This window comes from Chelonia mydas, chromosome 3 (genome assembly GCF_015237465.2).
Source record: "Chelonia mydas isolate rCheMyd1 chromosome 3, rCheMyd1.pri.v2, whole genome shotgun sequence".
NCBI classification, from domain to species: Eukaryota; Metazoa; Chordata; order Testudines; family Cheloniidae; genus Chelonia; species Chelonia mydas.
Window position 1 is genome coordinate 129659458 of NC_057851.1, and position 12926 is coordinate 129672383.

The 12926-nt window shown below is 42.1% G+C and overlaps 1 long non-coding RNA gene across 2 annotated transcripts; it reads right to left on the reverse strand.

The window, feature by feature from the left end:
- Nucleotides 1-4092: 4092 nt before the first annotated feature.
- LOC119565817 lies at nucleotides 4093-9335 on the reverse strand. 2 transcript variants are annotated; one of them, XR_006290058.1, is made up of 3 exons: nucleotides 9128-9335; nucleotides 7859-8963; nucleotides 4093-4653 (listed from the first exon to the last, which is right to left on the reverse strand). It is a non-coding gene; the product is annotated as an uncharacterized LOC119565817 (long non-coding RNA). The 2 variants fall into 2 exon arrangements; XR_006290057.1 differs by having other exon boundaries at nucleotides 7859-9335.
- Between the last annotated feature and the right edge of the window lie 3591 nt (nucleotides 9336-12926).

The following is a 12926-nucleotide window of genomic DNA, read 5'->3' on the forward strand; positions in this document are numbered from 1 at the left end:
CATTCTGTGTACCATCATCCCTTGTCAAATCTGTTGGGAGATCCCAGCAGGTCTTAATGCTGATTATCAGTGTTAATTTCCATGGTTTCTGCTCTGTGCTGCAAGCCAATACATACATGTCTGGCATAGTATACACCACATTAACGGGCGTTATGTGCAGTGAATTAATATAATATACACGTATGTCTTGGAAAGTTATGTTAACTGAATGTATCATGCTCTCCCCACAATTCTGTTCACCCATGTCAAATATTTCAGCTGTATTCTAATGCCATAGCTGAAGTCAGCTATGGCATTAGAAAATAGGAAGCCCGTCAAAGCCAAGATGCATGAATGGTGTGTCCTAGCACAGGCTGGGACAAACCTCTCCACTCAACTGCTTTGGAATGAGGTATGCAAAAGAGAGATAAGAAAGACACCGAACACCAACAAGTTAAGGAACGGTTATGAACTGGTGGGTTGGATTTTAGTGCCATGTAAAGAGTTTTGTAACTTGTAAAATCAGACTATAAATACTACTAGCTGAAAAGCAGATTTTTGAAGCATACTTTCTGTTTAACCTGAACATGCTGTGAGACTGTTCTTTCCGGAAGGAGGGTATGTCCATCTCCTTGTCGTATTGTACTGCTTTGTCTTCAGACAACACATTTGGCTAAGTTTGGGGTTTTGAACATTTTTAAGAATAAAGCGTGAATGTAGTCAAGCAATTTGAATCAATAGTGCCATCAAGTTTCTTAAGAGGTTGGGGGTTGATGCAGGAGCAGGTAAGGAAGGGATTGATATCCCGTATCTGCGAGGCAGCTGTCAGGCAAGGGGGCAAGGAGGTTTGCGTAGTAGCAAGGAGGGGTTGATTCTGTGTATAAATATCTCAAAGCTCTGAGGATGCACACAAAGCATGCCACCCTTCCTTCCTCCTGCCATTCTCCCAATGGCAAATCACCTCAGAAACCAGCACAGTTTTCCAAGTAAATGTAACTCTTATGTGGGTTTTTTCCATAGAAGGACACAGTAGGGCCCAATGTTTTTTAATTCTTCATTAGTAAGTAGAATAGCAAAGCTTGAAGTGGACAGGGCCAACTGAAAAAGAAAACAGTTGAGAACTGTGCAGGAAGCCAGTAACTGAAGAGAGCAGTGTGATACTCCCAAGTCTGATACAGCAATCTCCAACGGACTCACAGTGCACCATCAATATCAAAATCCCAAGGGATATTTTTGTAAATTGCCTGCTTGTTTTAAGAGACAACACTATTTGCAATGGTATCAATGCACATGCATGGCAGAGAGATGCAAGCACTAGGAAAATCTGGTGCATTTCAGGTTGTTAAAATAAATCTGATAAACAAACCAAACTAAATTTGATTTGAAAAAAAACTCCAGCATTTATCAAACCTGCCATTTGCCAGTCAGGGAGCACCATGTCAGACTCTTATGTCTGCTCTGGTTCCATTCTCTGTCAGCTTCTAAGGCTACATCTACACTACAGCTGGGATCCACGCTCTGAGATTAATCCACCGATGGTCGATTTAGCAGGTCTAGTGAAGACCCGCCAAGTGGACAGCAGATCACTCTCCAGTCAACCCCATACTCTACCCCCAACGAGAAGAGTAAGGTAAGTCGACAGGAGAGTTTCTCCCGTCAACCCCCCGTGGTAACTCGACCTAAGGTACGTCGACTCCAGCTACTTTATTCACGTAGCGTAGGTCGACTTACCACGGTAGTGTAGACACAGCCTAAGTGCGCCAAGGGAGTAATAATGAAATACGCCCCAATTGACAAGTTCAAACCATTTCCCTTTGCCAGATGGTCTGCTTCTGCAATCCAATACTAACAACACTTCCCTATACCTTTTGGACACCTCTAAGGACACAGTAACAGCATAATTGGATTTTAAAAAGCTGTCCCAGATCAAAAAATGTGTTACAAATGAATGCCATTCCAACACAGAGATCTGCAAGTTCCTGAAACATAAACAAGGCCCTACATAATTTATATCATATAGCAATGATAATAATGAAGTATAAATCTGTTATAATTTAATTATTTATGAATAAATAATAATGTACTGTTGGTAATACATTCACCTACAATACATATTTATAACAACAGGATTTCTTATAAATAATTATAACAGGACAGACTGTGCTTTAGAAATGTGACTGATAGTGCACATCTAGGCCCTGCTCCTACGAACACTATTGCATGTGAGTAATTTTACACACACGAATAAGCCCATTGAACTCAGCAAGTGTAAATGTTTGCAGGATGAGGCCCAACTTGGGTCAGTCCTAAAAGTAACGTATTGCAAAAATAAACTTTGACCCAAGTAAGCGCAGAACAATTTAATTCTAAAAAGTTGTGCTTCATTTTTTGCCTGAAAAAACCCTTACTTTTGCATTATTTTCCCAGTTTCAAAGAGAAAATAAACCCAAATAATCCTCTCTCTATTTTATATTATTTTGTTTAAATTTAATCTTAAACTATATTTAACTACATCCAAAGAGGACTTATTAATTTGTTTTATCTAATCTTGTTTGATTATTCTATACTAGGGCTATTGGCGTAGTTTTGAACTGATTGCGATCTAGTAAATGTATGGGTAGTATGACCAAGAGCAGGTCTACACTTAAAACACTGCATTGGCACAGCTGCACTGATTCAGCTGGACTGCCGTAGCACTTAAGTGAGGATGCTCCTATGCCAACAGGAGAGCTTCTGCTGTCAGCATAGTAAATCCACCTTCCTGAGAGGCGGTAGCTATGTTAACAGGAGAAGCTCTCCCATCGACATAGTGTTGTCTACAAGGTCTGTATACTGATATAGGCGTGTAGTGTAGTGTACACCTGGCCCAAAAGACTGACATTTATTTATTGAACAGTGATGAGAGAGGTATACCTAAAGGGGTGTGCCACATGTTGTTTGTGTTCTGAGCAACAGGAGTAAGTCTCAGAGTAACAGCCGTGTTGGTCTGTATTCACAAAAAGAAAAGGAGTACTTGTGGCACCTTAGAGACTAACCAATTTATTTGAGCATAAGCTTTCGTGAGCTACAGCTCACTTCATCGGATGCATAGAGCTGTAGCTCACGAAAGCTTATGCTCAAATAAATTGGTTAGTCTCTAAGGTGCCAGAAGTACTCCTTTTCTTTTTAGGAGTAAGTCTGTTTCCATTCTGCATAAAAAGGAAACTACTGTGTGGAACCCACATTAGTTTATGGCTGATTGCAAAGGGCAAAATGCTTGACTGGAAAAGATGCCTTCCCCCACCCCCCCAAAAGATAAAATATTAAGTAAGGGATTGATCCTGAATCCTTTATTCATTGACTTGAAATAGAGTTTTGCCTAAGTTAAGACTATAAGATTGGGTCATAAATATAGGGTTTTATTCAGAGCATCATTATGGCTCAATTGGCAACATTCTTGCTTCTGTCCCAGAATTCCTACCCTTGGACTCAGTCTTATCTTCCTTTCTGGTGTCATAATACAATGCTGTAGCATTGAATTTTGCATGAGGATATTCAAGCATAGGTCTCTTATTCATCATTTATCCCTTTGAATGCATTTCTTGTTTCTGATGCATAAATGTTTCCCATGCATCTGTAGGCGTGGAGAACTGACAACACCACGATTTATGGGAGAATATTCCTTAATGTGGGCCATTATTATTGATGAGAACCCTTCCTGGAGTTGGTTTAACACCCTTTCTTCACTATCTCTTTTTAGTTGAATGTTGTTTCGTCTCTTGGGATGGCCTATGTGAAATTCCCAGACAACAGTCTTAAAACCACTTGGATTGCAGTAGATCTCGATTTATTAGCAAGTGACAGGAAGTCATTAACCAAAAGAAACAGTACGCATTGCATATCTGTACTGATGCAAGGCAACTGTAGCGCTTACTCAACTGCTTCCCTGTCAGTCTCTTGAGAGGAGCTATACACCCCATTGTAGGCTGGTTTTAGACATGCAGCATTGTCAATATGTTTGTCTGTGTATCTAACTCATTATTTGGATAATTTCAATATGAAATGGGCACATATCACATTATGCTCCATATTCCCTTGTGTTTTAATCGGAAAGAAACATAAACGAATCCTAGGTCAAGTCCAAAGAGAAGATTTAATGTGACTATAGAATACTATTAGGGTCTTCACTCAGTGATACCAGTACAGCCTCACTGAAGTCAGTGAAATTGCACTGCACATAGAATCTGACGGTTATTATTTAAAAGGGTTCTAGAAGATACTGGGAGTGGGAGGTAGATAAGGAAGACATGGTGGGCAGCGCATTCACCTCAGATGATATCATACAGAATGACATTGTCTGTGTAAAATGAAAAACACATGAACTAATAATATTGCTGTTAATTATGGACTGTTTAACTCTGGGGATTAGCTATAAAATACAGAGTCTCTCATCCGCCAGGTCAAGTTCTGGGTAGGTTGGTAGTGACTGAAAATGATGATGATTCTTCAATGGCCTTCATGAAATGAGTTGGTTGGTCTCACTTCAATTTCTTGTGGAGTTCTCCAGAAAAACAAGCCTCCAAAATTGACATGCTCGGTAGAGAAGGTAGCAACCCCCAGAGCAGTTTATCCTCTTCAGGGCACATTTGTGGCACAGAATGGAGACACACACACTGCTGCAGCTCACACTGGTCCCTGTTTACAGATAATAAATAGACAACTTCAGTTTCTAGGGCTGCCAATCTGGCATCTTTAATAAGCACTAAAATCACACACAGAAATCCCCAATCCATTACTATTAGTACTCTGAGAGATGTGGCAGGAGGCCAAGTGATTAGCTACTCAACAAGTGTGATAATTCCCAGAAATACTCTGCCTGGAATGTCTTGCTGCTATTACGACATGGATTTCAAAAACGAAAAGAAGAAAATAAAAGATCAAAGTCAGTACTGCCCACTGACTGGTTATTATTTACATGTGTCCGACAACAATGGAAGCTAGTTTTGATTGTGTCCAAAATTCTAAAGCTATGTTAATCCAAATAATAACTGAACCAAGATGGTGCTATTTAATTACCTCCTATTCTGTAAATACGTCATGGGAAAAAATGAATATGTTCAATTATTGTTACATTATGTTATTCTTCTCTTCCAGGAAAAGAAAAAGGTCTACACAAAAACAAAAGCTCCATCAATATAATCATACAAGGAAGTCTATTATTGTAAAGCAATGGGGGAAAATCAGTCTGTTTCTTACCATTTATGCTCTTTTTTCTTCTCCTATTCAAAAGCAGGGGGCAGGAGAACAGCTCAGATATGTAAGCTTAAATTTGGAACTACTTACCCTGCCTACAGCTTCAGATGCCAGCAGGTTCCACTCAACCCTTCATCCTTCAGAGGCAGATAAACTGAGATCCATCCCCATTTACTGTGTGGGGTCATTTGGCTGAGGCCCCAAAAATCAAGTTCTTTCTACTTTACATGGACATTAAAGATTCCATGCCACTTTTTTTATATGAGTAGGAGACTTTTGCCTCCTCTGCTGATGTATTAAAATATATTACTATAAAAATGTTACAGTAGATTATATTATCATGGGGCAAGCAATCACATCCGGAAAGAAAGTACAGCAAGAGAAGCATGACTTAAGTAAACATTTTAAACGTTCAAAATAGCCATCTGGTGAAGGACTTCAACATTGGAGTGAGAGACTGTCAAGTTACGAAAATCCATAAAAGGTGATCTACAATGGAGAAGGTGGATTAGAGCACTGTTCTTGTTTCATTATTACATGAAGTAGATCTGAAAAGGTATGCCTGGGTAGATACAGGCACCTAAGAATGAATGCAATCCACAAAAGACAGCATGCTAGGCAGGAGCTGCCAAAGCTAGCCAATGGGAGGGGTATGTACCAAGCCTCTCCCTTCTGACGGAGTTAGACACCAGTCTCTGCTTGTGATCCACAACTGGGAACCCCACTCCTGGAGTCAGGCAGCTTAGGCACCTAAATTCTTTCTGTCAAGAATGAATTAGGTGCCTGCTTCACTTCACACACAATGATGAGGGTGGTGATGCCAAACTTCTAGCCCAGTGATTAGAGCACTCATCTGGGATGGGGGAGACCCAGGTTCTACTCCCACCAGCCTGTCTGATGGGTACAAAGGATTTGAACAGAGGTCTCCCATCCCTCAGGGGATGGCTCTATTTCCTGAGCTATGGGATAATTGAGGGAGGGGGAGCTCCCCTCCCTCAGTCTCTTCTGTTGAAGCTGCTCTAGTCTGGATAAATAATTATAGAGACCATTGAAGCAGGGGGAACTGGCACCTGGGTCATCCAAGTGGGTGCCCTACTTACCAGACTACCGAGTCATTCCCCCTCTTTCCTGGGCCCAGTGACTCCTTAATTACTTCCACAAAGTGGAATAGTGTCAATAAAAGAGATTGAGGGCACCTTACATCAGACAATCACATAGCTCAGTGGTCTGAGCATGCTCCTGAAAGGTGGGGGACCCCTGTTCCAATCCTATCTGCTCCTATGGGAGAACTGAACCTGGCTCTCCCCCATGAATGCGCTAATTACTAGGCTAGAAGTATAAAGTAGATACTAGCAGTGCCACTGCCAGCCAGATTTTGAATGGGACCCGATGTAGTAGGCAGTCTCTGAGCACACCTACTAGATCAAGCTCTGCAGGCAAAATCTGCAGAAGAGACCTATATTCACCCCCTTAGAGTGCATGGATCACTCTAAGGCTTAGGTAGGAGACAGGCATCTAGGCACTTAGTGAAGCAGCAGCGCACATGCTGAGAGGCAAAAACATAGGTGTCTAATTAATTTATACAGCAAAAATGTAGACATCAACTGAGTTCAGGTAGCAGCCGAGCAAGAGTTTTGCAAATTGCAGTGGGGTCTAAAACTGGGAGGGCTAGGGGCCTAAGTACCTCTGTGGATGTGGACCTTTAAATTTAAGAGAGGAAGCATAATAATACAGTTGTTAGAACAGGGGTATAGGAGTCAGGAGCACTATCTTCCATTCTGGGTCCTGCCATGGACTTGCTGTGTGACCTCTGGCAAGTCACTTAGCCTCTCTGTGTCTCAGTTTCCTTCTCTGTAAAATGGGAATAATATTTACCTGCCTCACTTGGATGTTGGAAGATTAGTTAATGTTTGTAAAGCACTGGAAGATTCTCTTATGAAAGTTGGAATAGAAGTGCAAAGTATTATAACTAAAACAAAGCAAAATCCGTAGTCATAAAATAATTCATTGTACTTCCAGCACTCGTTACATAAGCGTTGACAAGCAATGAAAAGGGCTTGTCTACACTTAGAGTTGTTCTTGATTATCTGTTCCTGATTGTCCCCTAACTCAAGAACAATTCCCTGTATCGACAAGTCCAAAGTAATCCTCCCAACTGAGTTGACTACCTACATTTCAAGGAAATAGAGAACTGAATAATCAATATGGGGCAGCACCTTTATAAGGAATCCACTTCACAATAACTTAATGGTTATGCAAAACAATAAATAAATAAATTTGTATCACAGCATATAATCCCTTCTATGAATACTACTTGAAAACATACTATTTTGCTGGTCCTTAGTAATTCTTAAATTGCAGGTCATAATACAGCCATGAAGCAAAAAATAAAGGACATCCCTTAAAATACAGGCGAGTGTATCATCTTACTCACAACCCCACCATGAGGTGAATGACCTACTGAAGGCCATACCGCAAGTCAGCGGCAGAGCCAGGATTAGAAGCCAGGAATTCCTGGCTCCCAGTTCTGTGTCCAGGTCATTAGACCATACCGTGCTTTGCAGAGATGACTTTTAAAACAGCCTTAAAATCGATCCAAACATGAGCAAAATTTCCTCCGAACACACAGGCTCTGAACGGGGTTTACCTGGGCAACTCTTCCCACCCCACCCTGGGAGATTTGCCTGATGACCCGCACTAGGTTCAGGGCAGTTGCGCGAGTGCCATGCGTTTGATCTTTCTTGGGTTGTGCAATGCCGGATTCTCCCCCTTGGAAGAAGCGGCGTCGCTAGCAGCAGCCGTCGTTTACTATATTTGGTTCACCACGAGGTGACCCATCCAGATAAAGAGCTGTAGTCAACACACACGAATTCCTTTCTTGGTGCGGCTGAGGGAGGCACCGAGGGGCTGCTGGGTGCGAGGGGGGAGGGGGATTATCACCTTCCTGGCTTGCTCGCTCTAATTATAGCTAGCGCAGCTGGTGCAGTTCCCTTTGGGGCCGGCGCGGGAGAGTCAGCTAGGGAGGGGGCACGGGAGCTCTCAGCTCTGCGAGCAGAGGCAGCTTCCGGGGCCTGCGGCTGCTCCTCCCCATGCCCAGGCTGCAATGCTGCACGATGAGCCAGCGCTTTGCTATTGTTATTGCACCAGCCAAGGGCTGTGTGCACAGTGACTGTACGAACTGCCTCATTCAGAAGGGGACTCCCTCCGCCTGGATGCATGGGTCAGGCACGTTTCCGTGTCTCGTCGCCTCTTTTGTGATGGGGGTGGGGGGTGGTTCTGCGGGCTCTCGCGCGCGCTCGCTCGCTCTCTTTGTGAATGGCGCCTCCCTGCTCCTCTCCTCCTCATGCCCAGCCTGGGGAGCTAGTGCTTTGCCATTGCAACACGGGAGAACGAAATCCCAGCGTGGTCCCCACGGAAGTCACTTGGAGGTGTCCCCCAGACTGCAAAAGGGTCAGGGCTCAGCCTCTAGCCCTGAGAGAGAACCACGGGAATCGCAGGATGAGCCTCGGTGGGGAAGGTGAACGCGGTTGTGTAACTGCTAAGTACTGGGAGGGACTCAGCTTGCCTGTACCAGGGCCCTAAACAAGCCTGGATCGCTGGCCCAGCACGTGACTAGACTGCAGCTCAAAAGCGCTGCCTGGGAAGCTAATTACTCACGACGCAACCCCGCTAATGAAGTTTGCACTTGCGAGCGTACTAATAAGACGCCACTGATTGCGGTGGGTACTGTACAACCACGGCACTGACTGCTACTGTAATTAAAAAAAAAAAAAAAAAAAACCCAAAGTGGAGGATGTAACCCGTGCGATGATTAAACAAGGTACAGCCTCCCAGTACACCCTTATTTCCCTCCCCTTCAAACAGACACCCAAACAAGACCTGAAAGTTAGGCCGAGGCAGGGTTACATTTTAGTACCTTGGATTGTGCAATGAATCTGGGTCAAAGAGGCATCAGGAACAATTAACAGAATTACAGAGATGCATGCAGGGGAAATCCAGGGTGGATGAAGAACGCCAGTGGGTAGGTCCATGATCAAAGGGCAGCTGCTTTCCTCTTCCCCGATTTCTCTCTAAGCAGCTTACCTTTGTCTTGCAGGTCCTTTGGAGGCTCCTGCTGCTGCCCCCTTGTTTTTTCCTACCCCCCCCCCCCCGACGTTCTTGTTAAACCCTGGATTTGTGCTGGAAATGGCCCACCTTGATTATCATACACATTGTAAGGAGAGTGGTCACTTTAGATAAACTATTACCAACAGGAGAGTGGGTTTGTGGGGGGGGGGGTGAGGGGGGAGAGAAAACCTGGATTTGTGCTGGAAATGGCCCAACTTGATTATCATACACATTGTAAGGAGAGTGATCACTTTAGATAAGCTATTACCAGCAGGAGAGTGGGGTGGGGGGAGGTATTTTTTTCATGCTTTGTGTGTATAAAAAGATCTTCTACACTTTCCACAGTATGCATCCGATGAAGTGAGCTGTAGCTCACAAAAGCTTATGCTCAAATAAATACGTTAGTCTCTAAGGTGCCACAAGTACTCCTTTTCTTTTAATAAACAGAAAGGCTCCAACCTGGCTCCAGGGCACAGCCTTCCTATGCCAAGCCTATGCACCCTCCACTCCCATCCACACACACTCTGCCTCTAAAGTAATCGCTTCCAGTGCACAGCAGAAACTGGCTCTACTGGAAATCATGCAGGGAAAAGAGTGAAACCACCAACAGGAGGCCTGCTTTTGAGGCACTGGGGAACCTCCTCCCTCCCCCCCCCCCATGTAAGTCCTATAATATTGGTGCTAAAAGATTTAAATTTGAGAGGTATGAGCCATGTAAAGAGCAAAGAGCCAAATGCTGGCTGGAGTAACTGCAGCAATCTTATTAAAGACCATGGCATTTTCGGTCTGTAAATGAGAGCAGAACCTAGCCCTGGGATTTTAAACAGGAATTGTGTGTTATCGAAGCAAGTAGCTGGGATTCCTTCTAGGGTCCTGTTTTCCCATATCAGTGCAGCAAATCCTCCCTAGTTTTTTCTGTTTGCCTTTGATCCTGTTTTGTTCTACCACGTGTATGAAAATACTCAGCACTGGTAAGTAAACAGCACTGCACACTGTCCTCCTCTCCCCACCATTTATTTCCATTATGTAACTCCAAGGCAATTGCCATTCACCAGGGTACAATGTTATCCACAGCAGTTTGGTAACACACACAAATTAAATTTCTGAGAAAAGATACTGTAGCTCTGTTCCAACTAGCTGACACTGTAATATTGTATTTCTCTTTAGGATTTTCATTATTTCTCATTATACTAAAAGTATGTTGTGTTTAAGTACAAATTATTAATCTCTTACTATTTTGCAATGTTATCGTGTGTTAAGGATAATAAACTTTTAAAGATAGCGAATGGTAGAAGCAAGATTGCAAGTGTTAAATTGTGATAATATGAACACAGTTTACAGCTTTTCTATGAACACATCTGGTATCATGATTCTTCTCCGTAGGGGACTTTGACGGTTCTACTGGGATAAATCTTCCCAAGCTGACTCAGTAAAAACTGTTCTTCAGCTGCAGAGAAAGGAGTTTAGATAGTCTAGATGTGTGTTGCCTATCTAAACTCAGTTATTGAAACAATGGATGTTGTACTTTATAAGTTCCCACTCCAGCCATGCAGGCCTGTTTATGGAAGTTTTGTAGAAATGATTTTCTGAAGTGTATTTAGGATCTTCTAAAAATACTAGAGCTGCATCCCCCCCTTTCTCTTCCTTTTAAAAAGCAAACATTTTCATACAATTTCAGCTCAACTTCATTTGTTTGAAAAATGTATGATTAACAGTTAACCTGTGGGCTTAATGCTGAATTTGTACAGAGTGCATCTCATAATAGTCTGGAAAAGGCAGTGAATGAGTTAATCCTGGCGCCCCAGCTCCAGAAAGCCTGGAATGATGAAATGGGTAAATATGTATTCCATTCATCTGTTAGCACAGCCTGACCTTGCTCTGTAACAGAGGAAAGGCGTGTCTTCTCAATCTCTCCGACTGAACAAAAGGCAAGCAAATGACTCAGGCCTTCTATAGCGTCCATGTGATTGAACATTTTCTGAATGATCCCATTTCTAGTCTTAGGAATCAGAAAGAGAAACCTTTTACGCATTACCAAATAAAACTAATCTATAAATGGTCCTGAGGCACTTTCTGTGGTGACTGCCACATTGATAATATGAAACAAGAAGTGTGAAAAAACATCTTTGGCTTGTCTATTAATGTCAGTCTAGACTTTCTTTTTTTAACAAATCCAACAAACTCTGCTTTAATTTATGGTTAGAATGACTGTAATAGTAAAATGTAATCAGGAAGAGTTTTATTTAGAGCTGCAGTCACAGATAATGGATAAGAAAAACTGCTTTTGCAACCTTCAAGTTGCATCTTCTAAAATAAACCCTTTATCCTGAATGCCCAGCACTCCATTTAGCACTCCTTACTCTGGCTAAACTTTGACAGAAGTAACAAGTTTTATCTTTAAGTGCAGGATTTAGGACCCTAAATGTAAATAGTTGACCCAATCAAAAGATTTACTTTATTATTATTTATACCCTTTTCATAAGTATTAGTTCATAAAACACATGGTTGCCAGGACCTGGTTTACAGCATGTCTCTTTAAAAAGAAGACCGCTCCAAAAACATACCAAGTTTTCTAAGGCCACCACAAAGGCCATCATAAGTCCAGATCATGGGGATGGCAAACACTATATTAACTATCACTTGGCATTTTAGTCAGGCCATGGATTGCTGCAATCCATGGCCTGATTAAAATGCCAAGTGATAGTTAATATAGTGTTTGCCATCCCCATGGTCTGGACTTTTTTTAAAAAAAGGATTCCAGCTAACCTAGAATAAAGACAATCTTGCTCTCCTTCCTGGCAAGTGAAGTTCCACTGAAATCAGTGGAACATTGTTGTTGTTATCCCTGTAAGCAGGGCAAGTGGGATTTGGCCCAAGTGCAGAAGGAAAAGATCCAGGGGTACTGTTGACATAATAAACCACTAGAGAGCACATTCAAATGTATTTATACCCTTTTCATAAGTATTAGTTCATAAAACACATGGTTGCCGGGGCCTGGTTTACAGCATGTCTCTTTAAAAAGAAGACCGCTCCAAAAACATACCAAGTTTTCTAAGGCCACCACAAAGGCCATCATAGTCTCCCTTATGCCACGTTACTTCCCCACCCACTAGGGGCTCTGATGGACGATACTGCACCATAATATAAAAACCAAGAATAAAATGAGAGGGCTCTTACCCTTTTGCCCTCTACTCTTCTTGGAAGGAGGAATTTCATTTTCCCAATTGACAATTCGTTCTGCCCTTTCCATGTTTCAGCTCTCTCATCCCTGCTTTTTGCTTCCCTATATGCTACTGAGGACAAAAAGGTGTATTTTTAAAAAATCCTGTTGATTTTGCCACTACATCATTGCACTTCAGTGGCTGTAGACTTCCAGTTTAATTTTTTTTTTAATTAAAAAAAAAAAAAACCAACCACTCACAGGAAGTGCATAAAGCTCCTAATATTTTATTTAATGCCAAAGATAAAAAATAGGTAAAAATAGTAATGTGTTAGTTTAGCAGTTATAAACAACAAAAGCATAGTGCAGGTGATATTCCAGTAGAAAGTAAAAACTTTAAAAAGAGTAATTAAAGTGAGATTTGAGAATCACACATTCTTCATTAAAA